This window comes from Taeniopygia guttata, chromosome 20 (genome assembly GCF_048771995.1).
Source record: "Taeniopygia guttata chromosome 20, bTaeGut7.mat, whole genome shotgun sequence".
Lineage (NCBI taxonomy): Eukaryota > Metazoa > Chordata > Aves > Passeriformes > Estrildidae > Taeniopygia > Taeniopygia guttata.
In genome coordinates this window covers 11,302,954-11,329,261 of record NC_133045.1, presented here as the reverse complement: position 1 = coordinate 11,329,261, position 26,308 = coordinate 11,302,954, and the positions used below count along the sequence as shown (strand labels likewise).

General features: G+C 40.6%; 1 protein-coding gene across 4 annotated transcripts in view; it reads left to right on the top strand.

The window, feature by feature from the left end:
* The window catches only part of CDH4 (cadherin 4), a 415,526-nt gene that overhangs the window by 79,669 nt on the left and 309,549 nt on the right, over positions 1-26,308 (top strand). The gene's annotated exons all lie outside the window — the stretch shown is intronic.

Below are 26,308 nucleotides of genomic sequence, written 5' to 3'. Positions count from 1 at the left end.
AGTTTAATACAGGATAGCTGTCAGGAAGGAGCCATATCAAATTTTAGATTTCACACAGGGCACTTCATAAAGTGCTTTTCGTTACCAGTAGTGGTGTGCTGATGGTTATGATGAGTTTGTACAGCGATAAAATCGTTCAATGGTGCATTTGTCAACAGTGTCAAGGTAATAGAAATGACTTGAACGTCATCTCTTGCACTTTATGCTTTGAAGGAGCTGAACTATTCTGTAAGCATGCTTGAATTTCAAATAATTATATCTGAGAATCATTTTATTTTGCAGAACCTTTAGTATTTGGTCTCTGCAGCTTCATGTAGGTGCCACCCTGTACCTGTGCATCCCATTCAGCTGGTGTGGTGCTGTCTGTTCCTCCTCTCCTCCTGCCAGCTTTGTTTCCATATGCTTGGCATAATTCTTCAGGCAGATAACACTGCAGATGGATCATGGAAAACTCACATTAGGATAACGTGAACAAAGCTACTCCCCAAGATCACTTACTGATGTGAATATGGGGAGGGATTTGCTTAAAAATGCTCATCATGCCCTGGTTAAGTGAGTGATCATGGGTAAGTTTTCTGTATATTTAATGGTCCATTAAAGACTCTTTAAAATACAGCTTTTCTGAGAAGCTGGAGATGGAAGGATGCTCTTGTGCTTTTTGTTGATTGATACCAACTCAACCAGCATCCACAACTAAAAAGGACTTAGAGCAGCAACCACACTGCTAACTGTGGTGGGGCATGATTATTCACAGATGATATAATCTAAATTTAGTAGAAGCCACTTGAATTCTAACCATGGCTTGTTTGGACTCCTGTTCATGAGGAGACTTCCAGGGCTTAATTTTTCTCCTTAATCACTAGAGCTTCTTTGTGAGAGGATGTGTTTGTTGTAAGCAACAAGGGCTCCTTCACAAGGTTGGAATCACTTCACATTCAACACGTTCAGGGGGTGTGATTCTCATTGGTTTGGGATGGGTTTTGGCACTGGTTAAAGAACACATATTAAACAACGTTTCATGAGGCTTTTTTAAACAAGTATTTAATCAGTGAGTTCTGATTTGTTTCTTTACAAGTGGATTTTATGCAGAAACAGCTGTTTGATCAGAAGAAATTTGTTGGACTTAATCCGTTTCTTGGTAGCAACATGGTCTTTATTTCACGTTGGTGTCTTCCATCTGCACCATGTCACAGAAATTTGCCTATTTTTGTCATTGTCTTCTTTGTAGTTCTGAATGGAAGAACCAGCAAATGTTTTTAAACTTAAAAATGACAACTAAAAAAAAAAAAAACAAAACCAAAAGAACCTGCCCAGCTACACTTCAGTAGTTGCTTATTTTTGGAAATTTGAAGAGGTTTTCCCTATCCTGGATGAGTTTTCAATCTGTAGCAGCACTTGAGAATTACAGCAAGTGCTGTAGCAATGCCACCTACAAGAGGATGCCAAGAAATAAGGAAATAGTCATTTTATTACAAACAGCAGGTGGTTAAGTTAGTGTAGCCAGCAATGCCAGGCATGTCTGAATTTGCAGTGAGTATGAGGCAGTATCTTGTCATGGGATGGCAAAGGTGGAGTCAAAGATGCAGGTAGCAATGATGATAAATGTTCAGGATAGATGCTGCTCTTGCCAAGGCGTAGATCACCATCAAATAGGGAAATAAATCTTCCCTGTGTTGACTTGAATTTCCTGCTCTGCCAGCAGTTTTGCTCCCATTTAGGCCCATTACTGACTTGGTTTGCTGCTCTATTTTACTTACCAACACACAAATATTCAAAGCTTTATTAAGTTTTATTAAGGAATTGAACACCCTCTTTTGCCTTCCTTGCTGTTTTCTGTCCACGTCCTGGTGGTGGATTTGGTTTGGTTGGTGATGCTGATGCTTCTGGAGTCCTGTGTGTGCTTTCTATGAATAAACTGGGACAGCTTGGAGTCACAAGCTGGATCATCTGAGTAAAGATTTTGCTGCTTTGAATGTGCTGCCTGAAGCTGTTGCCTCCCTCCTGAAAGGTCTTTGCTGTTCAGGAGGCTGGAACCTGTTTTACAGTGGCTACACTGCAGTCCTGGCTGGGAGAGCTGACATACCTGCATATGCTTTGATAATTTGATTTAAGAACAAAATCAGGTGTATGTTAAACATAATTAGTTGAGAATATATTGTCTTTCTTCTTTTAAAGAACCTAAAGCCTGTTTTAGGCAGCAGTGACAGGTAAGCTTTTCACAGCTTGGGAATAAATGATAATACACCCTGAAGCATATTATAAAAGGTCCATGTTCTTCATGGATGGGGTCGCTGGAGATGCACAGGACAAGCTGTCAGCTGTGGTGTGCGAGGAACTGTTTGTTCCTGTTCATTTTCAGTGGCTAAAGCTGCTGTTCCATGTTTTCTGACAGCCCTTTTGTCGTGCTGTCTGGCAGAGGTGGAGGGCACACAAACCACCTGTTATTTCAGGCCAGTCCCAGGACCTGTCTCATTGTTGCTGTCACTGAACAAAGGGGTAATTGGGGTGGCTCAGGTCCCTGCTGTGTGACTGTCTGGGGGACAGGGAGGGAGGGAGAAGTGTGTTCTGTGGCAGTGGTGGTTTCTTCTCTCTGTCCCAATACTGCATTAATGGGATCTCAGGGAGGGGCTGTGGGAGAAGCCACCAGCGTGTCCTGCAGCTGGCAGCACCTGGAGGAGTTTTGGGTGTTTTTCTTCTGTTTTTTTCTGTGGGTGACCCATATGCATGGCAGGAGATGCAGATGTTGGAGCAGCTCCTCCTGGGGGCCCTGAGGCTCAGAGGTGTGTGGAGGTCATGAATTGCTGGGGATTGGCTTCTGCAATATCCCACTTCTCATGGCTGACAGGAGGAGTGTGAGCCGGGTCAGAGCTGTGGTTTCTGGGTGGGATTTGTCCTCTGCCTGAGTACACATATGCCACCAGAGCTGTTTGGCTCATCCCTTCTTTTATGTGGTTAGTATCTGATTGTGAGCAGATCACAGTGCCAGAATGGTTGAGAGCAATAATTTTAACATTGCCTTGTTTCCTTTTTACATCAGTGTGATGTAGGAATTGCTAAACCAGAATGTAGGAATTGCTTTGAATGGAGCAACAGGAGAAACTATACAGTTTTGGCATCATTGCTGTCGTGTGAGACAGTTTAGGGTGTTTGAAAACCTGATTCCTCTGCTATTGTCAGTCTGGAATTCCAGGTAGTCTTGTAGGAAAAAAAGAGAAGGTGGAGCTTAAGAAAACTCCCATTATGTAGAGATGTAATGCTGTGAACAGGGTTCTTGTGCAGATGGTGACTTGCTCTTGTGTATGCATGGCTTTTACCTCCTCTTAGAGGCAGCTCCAGTTAATGCTGATATAAAACTGCCTGTTAATTGGAGTACATGGAGATAATGGTAGGTATAATCTCTAAGTAAACTCTTAAAAGCTCTGGAAAAGGGGTATTTAAAAAAAAAAAATCATCTCTCCCCAAAACCTGAGTTTGCACTCTGCTTTGAAGATAGACTCATCAGTGTGCGGAGCAGACTTCTGCCTTGAGGCCATTTATAGTGCCGAAGCTTGTGAAGCTAAAACAGTTTGATGTGTAATTGCAGGAGGAAATGGAAAACCTGCTGAGCATGGCAGGATATAGTGCCTTATCACCCTTTATGTGCATCCAGTGCTTGCTGAAATTGCCAGCGGATCCGCAACATCGACAGAACGGTGACATTTTTCATGGGCCGCCGTGTTCTGAATCAACACTGCAACAGCGCGATTAGAGCAGGTAAAGGAGAGGGAACAATCAAAGAGTTGCATGTGACAGATCAGGTTTTAGTCATTCCCTGCTCCTTATTGCCTGCTGTCGTGTGTGATATGCAAAACAGCTTCTCCAGACGCATTACACCTTCACATTACCTGAAAATTGAATTTTATTTGGTGGCCTGCATATAATTTATAGCACTCTTCCAATGCACTTCAGTTCTCATTTAGCTAAAAGTGTGTTCTTTATTTCGTACTGGCAGGGAAACAGAAATAAAACTGAATATTCAGCACCACTTACAGTATATAAGAAACCAGGCTATTGAAGTTTTAAGCTGCTTGGATGTGTTATTGACAAGAACCGTCTATTCTGGAGTTAAGCACACGATGTATTTGATTCCCAGAGGTATCATCTCTCCATAGTAATTAATCAGGGAAAAGGCACTGACTCTGAATAGCAGTACTTGAAGTTATGGGCCACTCTTAGCACTTGAAAACAAAATGGAAATTGAACATACCATATGGAGGAGAAATGGGGGTCCAGGCTGAGGACTTGGGATCCAGCCTTGCAGGGTGGAGAGGAAAAAGGGTTTTTTATTTATTCAAATAGAAGTACTACTTCTGCTAAGCAATTCACTACATGGAAAAACACTCTGTAAATAATTTATTGCTTGTATTGTTGTGTGTGTGAGGCTGTTGGAATCAACTCCTGGGCCAGCACACATTGTCCACCCATACACACTAAAGTAGGTAGTGCTGCTAGTGCAGTGTCTCTGTATCAACAAGTTACTTGAATGCAGAGAAACTGGCAGTGAAAATTCATTTGGGTTTTAAAACAAAGATTTGCAACTAAGATTTAGGGTCTATGTTTATTTCTCTTCCACCTAAAAGCACAAAGCAATGGACTGTAAAAGAACCTGGGAAGTTTGCTCAGCAAGCAAAATGTTAAACTGAGTATCAGGATCTATGGAAAAGCCTGGCCAAAAGTCAAAAGGAGCCATTAGAAGCAGGAGGTATACAGGAAACTGTGCTAGAGAAGTTACAAAACTTGTGGCTGGCACCAGGTAATGGGTGAGAACTAAAATAGCTCTGCATCCCAAAACACCAGCACTGCCATGGCTTTTGGAGGGAGGGTTCAGATTTCAGCTGGTTTTGGGGAGTGTTGCAGTTTCTGCTGATTGATGCAGCCCTTGGAGAACACTTAAAGGTGCACCAATTCTCTTGGCATGTCTCCAGGTCAGGTTTAAACTGCTCCACGATAAATACAGCAATAATGGGGCTCTGGTGTTGTGCACCTGAGGTTGGCACTGGGGATATCCCACACCTGCAGTGTTCCATGGTAAGAATTTTGGCTAAAGGAACCTATGTTTTACCTGATACTTTTTCAGCTTTCTTGCAGCCACTCTGCTCTTAATCATGAAGGTTCCTTCCTATGGTTTTCATTTTCTTAGGTCAAATCTGAGGAATTGATATCTAGTTTTTTGTGGGTTTTTTTTTTTTTTTTTTTTTTTTTGGTACATGTCCTTTGTTTATATCTTGTTTGAGCTTGATTTATAGAGCAGGTCATTTGTTACAACCAAACATTTATTTCAATCTTGTCCTTACAGTTTGATCTTTCAAATAAACTCAATTTAGTTTTATTCTTCCAGAAAAATTCATCTCATCTAATAGGCTTTCAAATTTGATAGTTTGAAAAAATGAAAACAGCTTATATGGTGTTCTCAGGCAAAACTTTTGCCATGCAGGACAGTTAATAGCAGTGTGAATTTCAAAGTCCAATTACAGATGTTATCAACTATGAAATTTATGCCATTTGTGGGGAATTTACTGTGCAAATGTATGTTTCAAAGGAAAAAAAAACCAAAAAAACAAGCATCTCTCATGAAAGCATTGAGTGGAATTCATTTGGTAGAGGAATCCTACTTCCAGTGGGGTATTCCATTAATTTCTCTCTCCTGTAAGGGGGTGCAGATAAATCAGCTTTCCCTGTACCTCACAGATTCCACGGCTTCCAATTTTGGCAGTGTTCTGTGATTATATTTATTTAGCAAACCTATTGCTCCCACAAGTGCAAGTTCCTGACTGGCGGGGCTGCTGGATTGATGCACCCTTGGCTTGTACCTTGTTCAAACTAAAGAATTCCCGTAGCTGTGTGAATTGCCATGAACAGCAGAGGCTGTGCAGCCTCTGGAGGGTGGCAGGAGTAACTGGAATTTCAGCTTTTCCAGAGTTCTCATGCATCTTCTGGGGTCTGTAACATAAATCAAGAATAATTAACAGCACTCTCAGTCAGGGCTGTAGATACCAAGATCTGAGTTCAGGGTCTAAAGGATCATGCTCTACAAGTTCAACCTTTCTCACTGTAGAATATACCAGCTAAAAATTCCTCCAAAAAGTCTTCAGTGTGAGATTTATACCTTGTATTTAAGAGGGCAAGACTTCATGGGTGATGTTTCATGTCTTTGAGCCATAATGCATGACTGTCTCTCACTTGTAATTATTTTGTGTGTCCTTTACACCACAGTTGTAAACTTAAATAAACTTTCCTTAGGAAATGAGTAGCAGAGCTATTTTATCTGCAGGCTCTCTTTGGCATTGCTCTGGGTTGTTTTACAATAAAAGCCCTTTCTGGTGTACTGATGTGCTAAAGGCAGTAACAGATTTATTTTCTGTTATCATGAAAACAAATGCAGTTACATTGTAGGCTTTTGAATAACATAACATCAACACATCTCTTCCCAAGGTAGAGATGAATTTTGTTCCTTTGCACAAACATAAACATGGCTTTGATGGAATAGCAAGAATCAAAAACATTTTCCCCATATCCATCTGTGAGAAACTCCTTGCACTTTAGCTCGATAAAACACTTTGTAAACAAAAATTTAGTGTAATAGAAGTTGATGTTAAGAGAAGAAAAACAACAGCAATGCTGTTCTGGAACTGCTCAAATCTTGATTACAGTCCTGTGAAAATGTGATAAATTATTTAAAATTTTTATTTTCAAGAGCAAACACCTTGGTTTCTTCAAATATAAATTTAAGATTCACGTCCTATTCTGCAACACTTTAAATAAACGCATTTTAGCAGTTTTCAGTTTATTAAATAGTAAGCTTTGTTTAGATTGTTGGTTACAGTAGAAGTACTGATTAGCTTTACATTTATAGTTGCATTTTTGTCCTTTATTTCCTATTTATGTGAACTAAAAAACTATAGAACGTAATCTGTCCATCAGAAAGTATGAGAATATGTATCCCTGTCACTAATGGTATGGAATGGAGTTTCCTTTACAACACTTGTGCTTTCTCCTAAATTTTACTTTTATAGACTAGGTTTTGTTCTCCTTGAAAGTACATTATAAATCAATAAGATGCATTTTACAGCAAAAGGAAAACATTACGTGTGTAGAGCTCTCTTTGGAAGAGCTTTATATTTTATTGAACGCTTGAAAAGTTGCAGAGTGGCACACTTGGAGTAAGAGAAACTTGGTTTTCCATTGATGCTGGCTTGAGATGATGGTTTTTCACCTTCAGTGCAAATTTACTGCAGATCTGGGTATGGTGTTTCACTAACGTGTGGGGAATGTTTATTGGAGCCAGCTCTCCTTGCAGCACCACAGCAAACACTGGCCTGAGAACTGATATATGGAAAACAGGAATTGGCTTCTGTAGAACTCTTCAGGGTGAAATCTTTACCCAGTGAAGGGAGTTGGCCTCTGAGGGGTTAAAGGGATGTTGTTGTTGTTGGGGAGCACAGAGAGTGCTCAGTGCTCACACCGTGGCGGTGCCTGAGGCTCCTTCCAAATCCTACAGGACAGCCCAGATCTTTGGAAAGAAACTTTGAGGATGCAGAAAAAAACCCCAAAAAATCAAAATACCTGAGGGAGTGTGCTCCTGTTTTTGGATGCATCTCCTCTCCCACATGGCTCCCAGCTCTGGCTGCTGCTTTGGTCCTGTCCCCCAGGCTGTCCAAGGTCTGGCTCTGGTTCTCATTCAGTTCAGTAAGAAACAAAAAAAGATACTACTGTTCTTACTGTTGTTGAAAGAAGAAATAAATAATTCAAACACTAGAAAAATTAAAGCATCTAAATGAATCCAAAGTCCAAAATCACAGCAAAATACTTTGATTATCTCACTTTCTTGTGATGATTTTTTTTTTTTAGCCACCAGTAAATCTGTCAAATCAAAGTGTTTATTTAAAGGAAATATTTTCAGCACTGTTTTCTTTTATGGGTCATATATTCCAAAATTAGAAAAGAATCCCTTCTATCTGTGTGGCTAAAGGCAGTTCAGCAGTGGTAGGATGTTTTTTCTGTTCCAGCCAGGTTACACATTGCCTTGCTGGCTGACAAGGTTCAATCTTTCTTTGAATCGTTGACCTTTCCCTCAGAAACATCTGCTGTATTACAAACCTGTGTTGTTCTGTTTCCTTTTGCTCTCTCATAAAAGGATGGAAGTAGAAAAGCAAGATGTAAAACTTTTCAGAATTGCAACTCTCCCTGGGACACTAATGTCACTGAAATATAATCAATTTTTGTGTCTTCCATGTTATTTGTTCAGTCTGTCTCTTGGGCACTGATGCTGTGGTGTTGATATCTGCATTACAGTTGGTGGAAATATTTTGGACATGCACACATTTGTATTTTTTGATGGGGACTTGGCATTTCTCTCACACAAATAATTGCCATTTTTACTTCTGTTTCAATCTGTGACTGTCTCAAAAGAGGGGAAAATGCACAATCCCTTAGTCTGAAGCATATCCCTGCTTGTGTGGCTCTGGAGCCACCAGCATCAGTGGGATGATGCTCCTCTTCAGAGGGAGGAGAGTTGATAGGAGAGGAATTCTGCAATGTGTTGGAAACAGTTCAGTAGCAAAGCAGTTCATTTACACCTTGTCCTGGGAAAAAGCAAAGTCTTCTTTTGAAAATAATTGTGAATCTGGATAAATTAAATTGTTTTAATGCAGAATCTTCCACAGGAAGAAGTCAGCTTTTTATGGAAAACCCAAACTTTTAGAAGCTTTGGATGCTGCTTGAGTGGAGCCTTGTGTTTCAGTGGCAAACACTTGTTGGGCAGTGGTTGCAAATTTTTTGCTGTTGTGTCACCTGCCTCAGATATGAATACAGGTACATCCCTATGCCATCCCCATTGCCTTGGAGTCTGTGTGAGTTGTGGGATGCTTCTTTGATGGAAAATGGAGCCCATCAGCAGTGGGACAGTCTGTGTTAGTCCTCTCACACACAGCGTGCTCAGAGCTCTCCTGTGCAGCACCACAGAGTGGAGAGACCTAAACAAAATCCAGGCTCACTGTTTTTCCCTTATTAGCTTCATTTCCAAGGATGCTTTGTTAGTGGAATAAATGCTTCAAAAGGTTGCAAAGCTGGGTTCATCTCCAGTGCTCTCCTGGAAGCAGTGGTGCTGTTTTAAGGATCATCAGGCATAATCTGCTGTTTGGTGCTCAGACTTGCACAACTGTTACTTAGGGCTGGTTAAGGATGACAGGCTGTCAGAGCTGCTTGGGAAGGAGCTTCAAGGAGCCATTGTTCTTTGAAATTAAAACATTTAAATCCAAAGCCAGGACTTGCAGGCTTGTTTTAATTATTCCTTTTGTCTGGTGGAAATACTTTCATACTGATGATCACACAGCTGTCACATATACATTACCTTTAGTCAGGATACATGACAGTGCTTTCCTATTAGCTGTCATTGTTTTACAAGGAAAACCAAAAACCACTAAGGCAGATGTATTAATTTCAGAAGAAGATACTGCTGGTGAAGTTATTAAAATAAAAATATCTGAAGACTCAAATTCATCTGATTTATAGGCAAGATTTGCAGTGTTTCCTCATGGCAGCTGAAGTGACAGGATTTTTTTTTTTGGCTGTGCTATGGAGATGTCATTGCTGTCTGATCCCACTCCCATCAGGTTGAGGAGCACTACTCAGAGTAGCTGGTCATGTGTTAGTCATTCCTCCTTTGTGAATCACTTCTGTCACAGATAAGTTTATTACTTCTCTGCTCTTCTCCTGTATTACTATGATTAATGGATTCTTCAAAAGAAAAAAAAATAGTGGGTTTTTTTTTTTTTTTTTTTTTTTTTTTGCTTAACATCTGTTTAATTCTGGGTTCTGAGCTGCAGACTTGGCTTCTAAAACTTTAAAAACCTGCCTGTTGATACAGTTAGCCAGGTTCAAAATATCTTGCCTTTTTCTGGGTAGATTAAAGAGATGCTTTTTTAATTGTTTCCCTAGGAGATATTTCAGTAGGTAATCCTGAGGTCTGGTACAGCAGGAATGTTGATTTTCATTAATATTTTGTTATTTCTTATGAGACATTACACAAAATAGGAAATCAAGAGTTCTATATGCAAAGGCAGCCTGCCATTTACTGTCCAGCCAGGTACAGTTAATTACATGTGCTTTTTTTCTTGTTTAATCTCCTAAAATATATAATGTCATTTTATTTTCATTTGTATTTGCTATGTTGGTTTGGAAATAAATGACTGCAGTATGTTTTCTGAGAGTTCTGGAGTATTTTAAAAAGGGCAAACCAAATTGATTTAATCAGAGATATTGTTAAAAGCTCCATTTTAATGGAATGTGCTGTGATTGCTGCTGCAAATAGCAGACTTTCATTTTTGAAGTTGTTATTCAAAAAGAATATGCATGTCCTGAAAATGAGCTACAAAATGAAAATGAAAATAACAAGCTGAATAACAAAGTCATAGGAGGAAAATATTGTTGTATGGGAATGGTTTTATATAAGAACATTGGAGCATCTGAAACAGCTTTCCTGCTCCATAATTCATATGAAAAATCGTGAGGAAACACAAACCTTCAGACTCCTTTCAGTTTACTTAAAGTTAAGTGCAGGGGAGAGGAGATGATGGCTTTTCCTGGGAATCACCAAGTTCAAATAGAAACCTTCTGATCCCTGGTAATTTGCTTTTCGCTGTGGATGTGACACGTGGAGTGGTTGTCACTAGCAGCTTATTAAGAGCCTGGCAGAGCAGTGGTGGGAGCTGTGTGCTGATGGATTGCTTCATTGCAGAGCAGTGTTCGTGCCTCACATCCTCCAGAGGGAACGGGAATGTCCCCAGCCCTGCAGCTCCTTGGGAAGCTTTGGCACGGAGCAGGTGTGTGCTGACAGGAGGGGAGCATGGGTTTAACAAAGGTCATGCTTGATGGCTACAGGTAGATCCCATCAGACTGGGGGGAAAGGAAATAATTAAAGCTTTTGCTATCCTATATCATGAGTTTTTACTTTAGCCTCATTATCCAGGACTTTGACAGGGACCATTTTCTGCTTCCTTTCTTTTCCCCCATTACATTAACTGAGTTGGAGAACACGAGCAGCTCTCTTGATGCAACAACTCTTCTGTCCCACAGCATTTTCTTTTCAATTGCTTGGCCTAGGCTGTCTTTTCCCAGACCAGTCACTGTGAGTTGTATTTGTTAAACCTGAATTCGAGACCTTTTTGTTTTGTTTGTTCTTATGCACAACACTCTGCCCTACTCCTCTGTAGGTGAGATTTCTCAGGAATTCTGCTTTGAGCATGAGAGGCAGTCAGTAAGGACTCTGCCAGGGCTGTGTGTGAGAGGAGTCACGCTTGTAATCCCAAAAATAACCCCAGTTCTTCATCCAGATGGAGAACCCAACCTTGCAACGCCTACAAGTCAGCTCATGTGGTCAAGCTGGTGCCTGTGTTGATAGAGAAGGATTTTGGGACTGGGAAATTCCCAATTCAGACTGACTTTGTTGTCCACAGCAGGGCCCATCGAGGTCTCCAAGCAGCAGCACGAGTGGGACCATCATCTTTTGAGCTATTGCAAATAAATACAGGAGAGAATGAACAGACAACTTCATGTGGACTGAGATGGGATGACAGAGAGAGCAAAGTATAAACATATGTCAAGATTCTTTTTCTCAAACGTGAACATTGGGTGGTTTGTGGGTGTAAAGTCAAAGTCAGCCAGAAAAAAAAAACACATTTGGAGTATGGCCAGTGCTGAAACATTTTTAGCTAAATGTCTGGAGTAAGGGTGCAGCACAGGTGGCTTCACAGAGACCATGAGCACATCCCTGCTGGGAACTCCAGCCCCTACTCACCATGGACAGCAAGGGGGTGACTTAATTTGTGTGGGTATTGGTGCTTATCATCATCATGAACTTCAAGTAGATTCTGATTTCATATCTTGTCATAAAAATACAGTAGATTTCAAGAATAGTGCTCTTAGAGGGATAATGTGTGGCTTTCAGCATCTTCTGCCAACAGGAACGTGAGGTGCAGAAGTCAGATATACAAGGGCTCTTTATTGGTAGGATCATTGTTATTTTTGTGTTGTTCAAGCAAAAAAAATTGAAGAAACTACAGTGTAATGGTAAAGAAATCCTATTTTCTATTCAAGTGAAGGTTTCAAAATCGTTGGTTATTTCTGTGGGTTTGATTTTCATAACCACTGAGATGGGAGCATTAACAGGTGTTGCAGGGCAGAGGAAGCAGAGTGCAGTTCCATTTTATGTTCTTACAAAGCATGTGTATTAGAATTGACATCTACTTCTTGCATGCAGATGCATTCTTTTTTTCTGGTGGAAACACTTGCTTAAAAAGGGAAGACTTCTGTCATATTGCATGTTCTGAATTGTCTAATACAAATAATCCTGCAAGGGTTGAATCTTCTCTGGGCAGTGCTGGTATGAATTTTAATATTATTTTTTTCTGATATGTGTTTTGGTTTTGTTTTTCTGCTGGAATGCTGCTTGTGTTGACACACTGATATCTGCATGGGATGGCAAGGTTCTGTCTTCTGCATGTGGAAATGTCTGTATATCTGCAAATGTTCCTCAAATTCAGAGTGTGTTTTAAGCAGGGAAATGAAGATATGCAAATTAAACTTTGAGAAATAGCCATGTCAGTTTATAAAAAATGGCTAAATACCACAAAGAAATCAAGAAATACAGTCAACTTAGCTAAAACCCAAGTTGAGTATATTAAAATATGCAATGCAATTAAAATGTCACTGTAACATGAGAGAATATTAGTGATTTATATCTTACACATAGGGCAGGATTCTGGTTTGGGAGATGAGATAATCCCAGAAGCTCACTTAGAGACCTGACCTTTCACTGAAATACATCTTCTGTTTTGCTCTGATAAGGACTCTTGACATAAAAGAGGGTGGAATGATAAATTCATGTTTTGCTATTTTCTTGTTGCACTATGGTGCAATTGCTGGCTGCCTGTGTCATACTTTACGTTCACACAGGCAAATGTGATGAGGAAGAAGCTTCCTTAATCTGACTAAAACATCTCACTTGTGCATTGAAATCCCTCTGGAATTCCAGCATTGATGTCTCCTCCAGCTGCCAGTTTTGCTGAGTTGTGCAAAGACTTTGTGATGTACACAAGTGGCCACTGGGGACCACAGAAGATGTTCTGACCTAAGGCAAATAGAGTTTAATCTCTGGCCCTTGGAGGTTTCCTTTGTAGTTAGAGTGGCCCCTGTGTTCCTTCAGTGCCTCCTGATCTTGGGGAGGTGGGCTCACCTCAGCTGTGTGTGCCAAGTGTCCTGGATGGAGCTCACCTGGAAATAGCCAAGGATGGGTTTTTCTTTTGTTGCTGTTTTAACAGCCTGAAGGAAGAAGTACTTATCTGTGCATAATCCTGTCCTTCCAAGATTTCTTGACATTAACTGTGGCAGCTACTTTTGACACTGTTTATCAAGTCAAGATTTACACACTTGTTCAGGTTCAGCTTTGTGCACTGATGCTCCCATTAACCCACACAGGTAAATTAGCAGTGCAACAAGAAGTGCTGGTGCCAGTTTTGAAGTCATTTGATGCTTGCATTTGTATGTCCCTGCTTGTCCCCAAGTAGTCCAAGGCTGTAAATCCAACTGCTTTTGCTGCACATTTTAGTGACTGGGTTCGCAGGGGAGAGATAATGCACTTGAAAATATGTTCCTTTTGAATTGGGGTGGAAGAATAGGAACTTTTTTTTTTTTATGTGCAGCTATAATTTTGTAGAAGCTCTAAGCTTAGAGTAGTTAAGCTTGTGATACACAGTGAGAATCGTTTATATGCACACATATTGAGCTAAAATCTGACTACCAAAATCATGAAACAGATTGCTTCAATTGACAGTAAAATGACTGGGTAGGTATTGTATGACAAATTCTTTTGTTTTCATGCATCCTCCTTCAAATTTTGTACAGGGTCAGTTCTCATCTTGGTTATCCCACTTCAGGCTCTGAACGGGGAAAAAACCCTAAATGAATTTCCCAAAGGCAGAGTTTACATGCTGGTTACAACGATGGATCCTGCACTAAACACTGAGTCATTGCCCCCATTCACTTTTCTGTCCTCAGCTGAGCCTTTCTCACATCTTTCCAGAAGTTAACAGCATCTCCAGATCGTTTCCTTTGTCCCAAACAAGGTGTAAGCCACGGGGAGCTGTCTCCATGGGAAACATTTTTATTCAAATAATCACACAGCATTGCACTACATGAAAGCAGGGGCTTGTGCAGGGCTGGGATGTCTGTGGTAATGACTGCTACATAATAGGGCCACCTGGTGATTTGTGTGCTGCATTGCTCGGTGGGAACTGGAGCTGGGAGCTGCTCTGGCTGACAGGGAACACGCTGGGCAGGTGTGTTCAGCTCCTTTGCCTCCTCTCCAAGTGAGGCCATGCTGACCAAGCAGCACTTTGAATTTTCCTTACCTGCTGGCAGAGGTAGCGGCTGTGAGGAGGAGGGAGAGTCATTCCACAGGGAAACTGTGCAGGTGGATGGATGGATGCTGGAAGCTTTGTGGAAATGAAGAGCCAGCACAATAGCTGGGTGTGTTTTTCCCATGTAGGTTACTACAACTAATCCTATTTATAATTTCTATTGGTTGTCCCCTGTATTCGTACATACAGGGAGAGGTACAGGAATAAACGCTGCTGCCTGTGAATAAATGCATTCAAGTGGTATTATCTTTTTACTATTTATTTATTAGAGGCTGTATTTTGATCTGCATGCTATTTTTTCCAGAGTTCGTAACTCTAAACATGTGTTTTAATTACTGTGCTTATCTCCCATCATCTTGCTTGCTGTTCGTGCAGCAAACCCCATGAACACTGCAGAGAGCAGAGCAGACATAAAAAGAACCACATTAGAGCAACATTATCAATTTATACCAGCTGAGACTCAAGCTCAGAAAGCAAACTCAAGAAGTCAGTGTTTTTTTAGTATTGGAAACATACTCTTACACCCAAACCAGCTTTGCTTTGTTTAAACCCACCACCTTTCTGCCATCGCATCTGGTCAAATTATGCCAAATAGATGAAGTTGTCTCAAAAACAGTAGTAATATTTTTGCAACCTTTCTGAAAAGTGATATTTTTTCCTGCCACTCTGCTGCTTGGTCCCTTGAAGATCTGCTGATCAACAGGGAAAGTATCTTTAAACTATGGGACTATGCTTCTTTAGGAGTCTGGAAACAGGGTACCAATGTATTTGCCTCCTACTAGGAATGAGCTTGGTTTAGGTCCTGTACGTGTTCATATATCTCATGTCAGCCTGGATACATTCCCTCGGCTCATGGATGTGCTGTAAGTGGAAGATAACTTTTCTTTCTATAGGAATATGTCTAGGAGAAAAACACAGGGTACTTGTGAGCATTCAGCAAGTAAAGCTGTGGGATCTGTGGATTGTCGTGCATATTAATGCACACCTATAGCAGTTCCCAATGTTGTGCTTTCTGATCTCCGAGGCAATAATCCCTAAAGGAGTGAAATCTTCAGGATTTCCCAACTTGCAGGAACTTTTAGGTAATTGTTTCTAAAGTAATAAAAAAAAGAGTATTTTTCAGCGTTCCCTTATGTCATAACCAGAGGATAAAATAGAGCATGCAAAATTCACCACAGCTGAATTAACAGGAGAGGAGGTTGTTATATTTAAGCTATGCATTTTTCTGTAATTAAGTGAGTTTCACGGCGAGAATGTTCCTTCTCGAGGAGAAATTCTCTTAATTGGCAGTTATTGGGGTTAATGAACTACTTAAGAGTGCTGAGGGGGAAAAAAGTGGGGTAGGAGGGGTGGGGAACCAACCCCAAGTGTCAGAATGCTGTGTCAGAACTTGGCAAATCCCTTATCAGAGCTTTGCCAAGCTCTGATGGAATGAGGGTGGCCCTGGAGAAGGAATGGCCCTTCCTGCAGGAATGCTCTGAGAGCAGGGATGCTGCAGATCAGAGCAGTCGCCTACGAAATGAAGGCTCGAGGCTGAGCCAGTCATATTAAGGAGGCCATAAGAATGAAAATCTTAAATAAATAAAAGGCATAGGGTGCATATCTGGAAGGGGATGGTAGCTTTGATTATTTTCTTTTTTTTTTTTTTTTCAAATGCTACTGTGGGGAAATTGGAACAATCTCAGTTTGTGTTATTTCTGCATTTGTGAGGTTGTTCACTTAACCTGTGCAGTGACCTGGAATACTCAATGCCACTGAGACAGAAAGAGTAACTGAGAGACTTGTGATTTCAAGGAGGAATTTTATTGAACAGCAGCAGATTTACTTTACACTTCAGTAGTAAGTGATAAGAGAGGAATTATTCAACATGCTTTCTTATTTCAGCCCTGGGAGGTGGTGTAAATTTTGAGGGCACAGAACATAGTGCCTCATATCATGGAAGTGAAAACTGTTTTAAAATTAAGATGAGAAGTGCCATATTTCATAGATGTTGCTTAAGTTCCTCTAGCATTCCTCTGAACTTAAAGTTTTTAAGTCATGGTAATGCCTTTTGACAAGACATTTTGACAAGAGCAGAATGCTGAACTGATTAAGAGACTAAAATCAAAATTTACTTAGAAATTTCAGAGGGCAATGGTTTTGGCAATATACATAAACACTAGTTCTGATGTGTCATTCTGTATTAGACCCTGGTTTTCCTATCTTTCCATAGGCAGATGTTGCTTTTTTCACTTTATAGGTTTGTTAAGGATTTTGGTCTGCCTTTCTTGCACCCTCAGGCTTCCCATCAACCCAACCACAAAATGCATGTCACATAGGATTCACCTTTTCCTGTTAGATTAGATACTCCTGAATGGTCAGCTGGAAGCTTTTTATTTTTTCCCCCATTGGTTTGTTTGGTTTTTGGGCTTTGAAGAGGGGCTGGGAAGCTAAATAGATGTGATTATTGGAATTTGACTTCATAGCTGATAAGCATGAAGAAAACAAACAGAACAGACTGTTATAGCGAGATAATCCCTCTGACACTTAAAACAAGGCTGATTTGGGAAAACATGCACACCCAAAAGTGCCATTTATGCACTGGATACTTCTCCACGTGATGTTCTGTTCCCATATAATTGATGACAGTGCTCAGTGTAGCTCTGTGCATGCAGGAGATAATTTATATTGAATTTTAAAATTCAAATCAGCTTCCTGCAATTCAACATGGAGTTCATACACGGGAGTGCTTTTGGTTTTTTACTTACATATGAAGCAGGATGAAAACCTTTTTTTGTTAGGGAACGGTGACATCCTAAATAGACCTTCAGTAAGACACAAAAATATCACTGTGATTTAACCAATTTACTTGTATAAAAGGGAGGAAATTGGGAAATGTCCTTTTGGCAAATCTGCTCGAGGTTGTGTGCTGAGAGTGCTTTGAGAGCATAAACACCTCAGGTTGTTCAAATGAACTTTGGGCTCAAATACCCACTTGGTTCATTGGGCTCCAGTCTGCCTTTGAAAGTGTAACCTCTGGGAAAGGTGTGCCATCAGTCCTACCAAACGTGTGCCTCCTGTTTGAGCAGCCTGGATGTATTTCAGTATTTCCTAAAGATATGTTTACAGAAATAAAGCTTTAAAGGTTGATAATTTTCGACTTTTGGCTATTAAGTATGTTGCATATTTTTTGTCAACACAATGTTGTCATACTGCTAAGGCTTTTTATCTGGCATTGCCAGGTGTCTCTTTCTTTCACAGAGAATCCCATGAATGTCTTGCATACACATCTTTGTATAAAAACTCAGCTGAAGCTAGGAATGCCATTTGCTAAACACACATCTTTTCTACCCACTGTTCTTTCCAGCTGCTGAAAGACTAAAGATACACATTCTTTGTTAGCTCAAAAAAAAACAAATAAAGTTTTGAATACATATAAATATATACATGTGCTCAGGGTGGGAGTGAATAAATCTATAAGATGTAGATTATTTTCAAAATTTGTCTACCCTCTGTGCTTATTTTTTTGGCTTTATCTGCAGAAGAATTAGCTAACCTAGGTGAAAAAGCTGCTAGGCATGGTTTTTTGGAGCTGAGGGAGCTTAATTTGAACCTTATGGAGCAACACTGAACAGTGTAGTAACATGCTGTGATTCAGTGCATATCAGTTCATAACTACCTCTGAGAAAGTGCTCTGAGTATGAATTAAACAATACTCTTAAAATGTTTTATTATATTTAGTTCTCTACAATGTGTACCTCTGGTAAAGGTTAATTGGTTTGTGTAATGCTAGAAATTATAGTCCTTGATACATCCGCTAGTCTGAGTTAGCACAAGAGCTGCAAGATCTTTGCTAAGGATCTAATAGCTAATTTGAATGCCTCAACCCTCAGAAGAAGTGCAGAATAACTCTGAGTTTAATCAGGGCACTCTCTAGAGCAGAGCTGGACAGTGGATCCAAATTAGGTCGGTTGTTCCATGACACAGATTTTCATCCAGTGGAAACAGGGTTGCTACCAAAGTAGCTTCACTAAGAACAAAGTCCCCAACTTCAAAAACTTGGGAACACGGCAGAAAAGAATGATACTTTCATCCAGGTCATGCATTTTTACATTTTCCCCTATTTAATAAGCCAAAGCCTGGAGATGTAAAATTTGGTGCATGTATTAGGCAAGTCTTTGGAGTTACTGTAGGTTTTCAAAACACGAGGGGTTTGGCTTCAGCGTTTTTAATTTTTTTATTTTAACACTCCTTTACATCTAAAGGTTGTGCTTCCAAATCCTCCCTGAAGGCCAAGAGAAACTTTGATCACAGCCATGGAACACTGGTAGGGTGTTTGCTGAGGGAGCAGAGCAGGCGTTCTCCTGTGGGGCATGAAAATGAATGCCCAAGAAAAACATTCAGGAGACAGGCTTTTTTCTGCCCTGCTCAAATGGGGAAATCCAGCATTCTGGCCTCAAATTTTAATCCTTTTAGATAAAAGTTAATAATGTATATGTATGGAATACACTGGGGTGCTCTCCTGGCTGCTTAGCTGATAGAGCTGAGATCTGAGTGCTGGCAGGTACCTCTGCTGGTCTGAGGACCCTGCTGAATTAGGGCAATAAGTCTGCTTTTCCTTCAAGAAGAGTCACCAGCTGCTCATTAGGTTGAGGCCACAGTTGTGACTGGTAACTTTCACCATCATGTAACTGTAAGGTTATAGCTTTAACCTTGCACTTTAACACAGCTTTAATCTGCTGCAGTAGCTGGTCCACTTCTCTCGGTTTAAGACCTGATTCTCCCAATGGCAACTGTGGCCAGTTTCAAATGGGATTTCTGAGCTGGGGGTAGAACTGGGAATAGGCCTGTGGGCAGTTTATTGAGAATGCTCAATTTTTGTAGAAGTCTTTTAAGTATTGGACACATCTACATTTTTTTTTTTTCTTCCCAAACTTAAAGGGCACCAAGCTTGGACTTGCCACCCACTGTAAGGGAGTAGATGTTCTCTGAGATTCTTGTGCTTCCCTACCCAACAGGGGGATTCTTTCAGAAGTGAATGAAGGTACAGAGCAGCACAATGTGCAGGGCTCATTCAAGTGCTGAGATAGCATCAGAGCACAGCTAAAGACTCCCAGCGCTGCCCAGGCATGAATGAAGCTATTAAAGGAGAAGTGTCCAAGTGTGACTGCCTTTGATCCAAGGTTGGTGAGACCTGGTGGAACTGACAGCTGTTTAATAGGAAGCAATCATGTTTGATTCTACCTGGCTCTTTCTCTGCTTCTTTTATCTTAAGTAATTTAGAGAAGAATTATATGAGTAACAAGTATGCACTTAGCAGTGGTTAACATAACCTCAAAGGCACGGGTCACTGCTTGTATCTACAAGCTCAAAAAGACACTTGAGCTGTCACTGTGCATTTTAGTACCATATAAAATTTCCTAATATAAGCCAGGAATTAAGACTTACTGTAATTTAGGCTTTGGTCCCCTTTTGGAGCTCTGGTCTCAAAAGCCACATCTTCTCAATCAAGGAGTGCCATGAGCATTGAATTGATTTTCTGCTCTGGAAAGGGTATTTATTCCTAATAACTTTTAGGCACAGAGTCACCTGCTGCAATTGATGTGCTACACACACCTAGTTCTGACTGTCTGCAAATCTATACTTAAAGGCACCTCTAGGCAGTCCTTTTATAGTGAAAAGGACTTAACTGGGCAAAATGTGCTAATCTTTCCTGAACCAGGGAAATGACTTTATTATTCTCTCCATCCTCATGCCATCATTATGATCTAGTGTTTTCCCTTCATAAATGAGAACAGTAGCCTTGCCTCTGACCTCCATTAATGTGTATCATAAAAGCTGCCTTTATAATGTGCCCCTCTGGAAGACCTCATTCCCTTGCAACCTGTTCCCTGGTGACAGTTCGGGGGAATGTTATGGATTCCCATGAAACTTACCAAATGGATGTGATAACCCTGTTGTCAGAGGCTGCATGAACCATTATTAAGCACATATTGGATAGTCCATTTGTTATTATATAAACTCTTAAAAATAACATTAGTAGGAAAATAGTTGGGTGAAGTCAAATGCTGCCGGGTCTTGTTGTAATAGGTGAAACATGCAACTCAGAGCTGGGATTTGGAGAAAAGGAAGCTTTGATCATAAGCAGAGCAGGATAAAAATGTTCAGCTGTTGGGGTGTGTTGTAATAGATACTGGTCCATTCTTGAACAGCTAAAAAGGAAGAAATCCAAACAGAAATTCTGCTTGTATGGAGCAACATCTCTTCATGGCTGCACATCTTTGAAGTGATGGACACAGCTTGTTTCTACTTCCAGCAGCATAATTTTGTAGATATTTACATATCATTTAGTGTTGCAGAATTTCATGGAGCAGTGAAAAAAGAAGCAAACAGGTACAGAACAGCACATGACATAAAATACAGACAAAGGGTCTGGACTGTGCATGCATTCAGAATAAGAATCTGAAATTTCTCTCCAGCTGTAAGTTGTTGAAAGAGTTGCCAGAGCTAATAAAGCACCTAATGGGTGTGTGCTATGTGGAGGATTTCCTATTATTGCCATTTTAGTTTTTCCATGAATATGGTGTCAGTTATTAACTAACTACATATAACCTTGGGAAAAATCATATTATAAGTGGTCTTCAAGTTTTTCTAATATGGGAAATACATTTTTGCTTTCACAGAAATGTTATGAAATAACTTTATATATATATATATCCACACACACACACAGAGAGAAGAGTTAAAATGGTATAAAACACACGTTCTCTTGGCACCATTTATTTTGTGAAAACAGAAGGAAGTAGTGTGAGTAATGAATCAGGAATTGTATTGACCTGACTGTCACTGTGACGACCTATTAAAATCTAGAATGTTTTATCATTCTCTGAAATTGGATTCAAAATCTATATCTAGCTAAGGATACAGTTATTAAATATTGTGCTGGTATATATGAACAACAAATGTGTTGGAGATCACAGAACCACGAAGTTGTTGAGGCTGGAAGTCACCTGTGGAAATCATGTGGTTTCTTTTTATGTTTAAATGGAGTTTCCGGTGTTTCAGTTTGTGCCTGTTGTGGTTTAACCACATCCCCTGCACCGGGAAGGGGGAGAAAATGGGAAAGAAAACATGTGGGTAAAAGACAGCTTAAAAGGGACAGTAAGGAATTCATTAGGCACTTCTCACAGGCAGGTGCTCAGGAAAGCAAGGCTGCATCTCGTGTGATGGTGGCTGGGGAGGGCAGATGCCCCAATTCTGAACACCCCTCCTCTCCTCCTTCCCCCAGCTCTGTACGCTGAGTGTGGGGGTGTGGAACACCCCCTGGGTCAGACAGGCTCAGCTGTCCCCCCACACTCCCTGTGCACCCCCAGCCTCGCTGCTGGGCTGGGCAGCAGAGAAGGTCTGGCTGAAACACCCGTGTGCCATCAACGCTGTTCTCAGCACAACTCCCAACCACAGCCCATGGCTTACCTGCCAGAAAATCAACTCTCCCAGCCCAAAGCAGCACCGTGGCACTGGGCAGGGAGCACCTTGGCCGAGGGGACCATGGGGGTGCAGCCTGGGATGCTGAGAGACCTCAGGTGCACTGAGGACAGCACTCACCTCTTTTCAGCTGCGTTTTGCTGTTTCCACTCTTCTAATCCATTCTTCCCTCCAGACAGTTCCAGTCATAGACCAGCTCTGTTGGCTGGCCTGGGCTGTCAATATTAAGTGTCAAGACACTGGTAATAGTAACTTTTTTACTAAGCTCTGCATTTCTTGGAGGAGATTTTCTATTGTGGCAGAAGTGCCGGGCATGGCAAATCCTGCTTCGGTAAGGCAGAATAAAGTTACTGTGGAGTAAATCTCATTTAATGCTGTGAAACGTAGGAGCACATTCCTATTTTGATACATATGGACAATAAATCAGGTCTCATGAAGCCGTTATCTGTCTAAGAATAGCAAAGTATAAAGAGAAACAAAATGAATTCATATTGCATATAGATTTAAGTGTTAGCCCTTTCTGATATGCAGGATCTTTTTTTCTTTTACAGTGAAATGACTTCTCACAATTGCTCAATAATCAGTTATTATTCTACAAGGTTAGTGATACTTATAGCTCACAAAATACTGACTTGATGTGTTCACTTCTATTCCATAGGCCTGCTTTATGCTTTCACTCAGAAAATCTGGGGGCAAGAACACTGTCTCCTTGGCTATCTAGAGTATGGTGGGCATATATTTAAAATTTTTATTAGTAATACAAGCAATACTTTCTGCTTACCTGTGTCATATATCTGTTGCTCATCTAAATAGGAAATTTCTCCTTTATTAGAGCACTTGAAAGAACTTGACTCCAAGCTCAGTAGCAGCCGTGGTGGATTCTGTGGCATCTGCTGGCCCAGGATGGTGTCAGGCTGAGCTTGATTTTAGCACTGTCTGGAATTTGGACTGTGCCTCTGATAGCCTTCAGCTGAGGTGCTGCTTTCATCCTTGAAAACAGGAATCGAGTTAGATGGTGATTTTTCAAAATGAGCAAGCTAAATCTAAGTTTATACATCGTTAAATTCTCATCACTTGACTTGGTTGTCTGCTTCACCCAGTGTTTAAAAGTCCCGCTCACAGAGGATGCTCTGTAGTTTGCAGTTCCGAGCACTTGGCTGCCAATTCCATGGTAACCAGGCCCATTTGGGTACCCTGCTTGGCAAGATCTTTGTAGGACTTTTCTCTTGAGCTCTGCCTTACATAGTTAACGTAGAAAGCAGAACACAAAAGAAAAGATTTCACAAAATTAGCATCTCCTGTTAACAGTAGGGTAGGGATGCGTTGTCCTCCATGGCATCATCTGCAGCTGACATTCAAGCAGTTCTAATTACTTTAATGACTCCCACTGGTCCCCTCTGTAACTGCTGGATGATGCCTGAGGACACTCTTCAGAGGTGGGAGAATAAAGCCAGGGAGCATCCAGATGAAGCTGCTCTTCTTGTTGGCAAAAAATTGTTCCTTTGAAGGTGTGGGGAGTTAACAGGCCAGGCACTTCCCTCTTTGCCAGTCACTTTTCTCATCCTGCTTTTAGGGAATGCTTGTACCTTGGAATTACTTTAGATTCCAGAATCGATGCAAACTTGATGCTGTCTTGTTTGCTTCTTTTACACACACACATGTATATATATATATCTTTTTTAAGCAACTCTAATTTGCTTAGGTAATTTTTTTGGTGAACTTCAGCTGTGAAGTTTTCCTGTCAAACTCTGTAAAATGTCTTGAGAGTTACCAGGCTCCATTTTTCATCCCATTTTTATGTGGTGAGCTACAAACACCTGAGATAATTTGATTGTTTCATCTGGTGGGAGAAAATTGACATGTTTTCTTGGGATCACAGGCTGAGTTTTGACTTTTTCCCTTTTTGTAGTCTTAGACAGTGCTCACTTTCTTGAGATGCACTTCCATAATGGACTTGTACATTATTATTGGTGTTCTTTGATACAAAAGGAATTCAATACCTCTGGGGCTATAAATATCATTGATTCACTTCAAATAGAGAAAGATACTGTAATATTTTTAAGATTATTAAGACTTTTCCATTTTCTCTCTGATGGGGAAGAGTTATGAATTTGGTAATCATTATGCCCTAGGTAACTGAAGTTACACAATCAAACCCTCTCTTTAAAGTATAATTATGATTGTTTCCAACATTTAATTCTTTCTCTCTTTCAAAATATGATTTTTAATGCCTTGAGTGGGTTTTTTTTTTTTGGTTTTTTTTTTTTTTTTTTGCTTACTGTTTCAAAGAATTGCTCCTGTGGCTTGTGTTATAACAGAGGAGCCTTAATAGCAGCATAGCAGATTATATTTCTCCCCTACAAAGCTTTAATGGAATTATTGAGCATTTCAAGATGTTGCAGTAGGAATCCAGGCTTGAAATAAATGTATGGATTTCTTTTTCCCTATGGAATGTCTAGGATGAAAAATCTCAGTCCTTTCTGTTTGGAATTCAGTTTCTTGGCCAGCTTGTTTAAAAAAAATACAGAAATTTGGAGGAAAAAAAGTTTTGTGAAGATGCTAGCTTGAATCTTATTAAAATAGCTGTCACTCGTATAAATGATGTAAAAATATACGAAATCTTATCATTCTTCCTGGTGTTTATTCATCAGTCACTAATACATACAGAGATACACTTAAGGGAGTTCTGTATATGCATGCACATAAGTTCTGTGTGAATTTGAGTTCTGAATGTCAAAATTCCCTCATTTTACAGTTCTTTTAGGAATTGTGTTTGGGAGGGATGGCCTGTGGTGCACCTGCCTTGGTCTGTGCTGCTCAGGGAGGATGTTCAGGGTCAGGGGCTGCACAGGGGATGTGCTGCTGCCTTTGCATAAAGTTCCATTGGAATTTTATGGGGACAGAGGTGCAGATATTAAAAAAGCCCAGGCAGAGCTCATATCTTCATCTCAGCTGGTGTTCATCAGTCCTGCATCCAAGGTAAAACACAAAGTTTCTGTTCTATTTCAGATAATGCTGGTGGAGCTTGGGCTGCAGGACAGTAGTCCAATTTTTGGGGCAGAATTGGTGGGGCTGAAGTGCATTCCACCACATCAGCAATGCCTCCACAAGCAAATAATCCCCTGCCAGGGCAAACTCAGCTGTGGAGAAAACAAAACCAGCACTGGTGAGACGTGTGCTGTAAAACCACCAGCCTTGCTTGCTTTGCAAAGTTCCAGGAAGTTTTCCTGTGGTGGGTATGCAGCACAAGTTAAAGCACATTAAATGGTGTGTGGATGTTGGTGCTCAGGAGAAAAGCAGCTCTAAACTAAAACCCAGGGGTGTCTGTGCTCTCCCATGGGAGCATTCCCACTGGGATTTAATGTGCTGTGACTCCTGCACGGTGACTGCACACCATCAGTGGATTTGCCTCAACTTTCCCAAGTGTCCTTATGCTGTTGATGTGACTTTTGGTCCTGCTCTTGCTGCTGCCTGCAGAGTGGAAGCCACGGATTTCCATGGGCAGACCTTACTCTGCAGATCCTGCACCGCTTCGCCCTTACGTGTCAGTCATTTAATTAACCTTTCAAATTGTCTCCTCAGTCCCAGTTAGAAAGGGCAAAGTCCCATGGCCTGTTTTAATATTTAAAATGAGAAACCGATGTTCATCACTGCCGCTTCATTTCCTGTAGAGTGATGTGCCTCAGAGCCCTTTTATCTGCTGGACCTGATGTGCATGATGATGCCTCTGCTGCATTAACACACACTTTTCAGCAGGACTCTTCCTAGTTTAGGCTGATTAGGTTAAAAGGTGATCATCCAGAATACGATGATGATTCAACACTTATGGATTTTAGCCGTGGCAGGCTAAATATATTCTCAGCAGGGTATTTGGGGGTAGGGAAGGACAGCAAAAATGCTCTGCTCTGTTGTATTTCTAATGGGTTTAGTAATGCTCGGTAGAAATGGTATCTTCAGTTTTCTTGGTGCAGACGTTTGTAACAGAGTACCCTGTGTTATAAAGGCAATTAATTGTCTGTCTGATGTGCCTACTGTACATCAAAATCTGATTTTTAATTATGAGTATAAAGCTGGCTGCTCAAAGGATCAATTTTTGATTTCCTAAGATACTTAATGTGTTATGAACAGGAAAAGAAGCCGCAGTCAAATTGAGCACTTATTCCTGTTTTAAAGTAATTGTCGAGGTTATGAAAATATTTATTAGTAGAAACTAGTGTTTTAGTTGTCTGATTACATGAAAAAATGTGGACCTGTAGAAATTAATGGTAGAGAATGAGGTTTTTCCCCCCCTAGGAGATCTAGCAGCTTTTAGACTAGCAGCTTCTAGACAACTTTTTCCAATTAATCCAATTGAAAACATGAGACGCTGACACATCTCAAAACAAGCATCT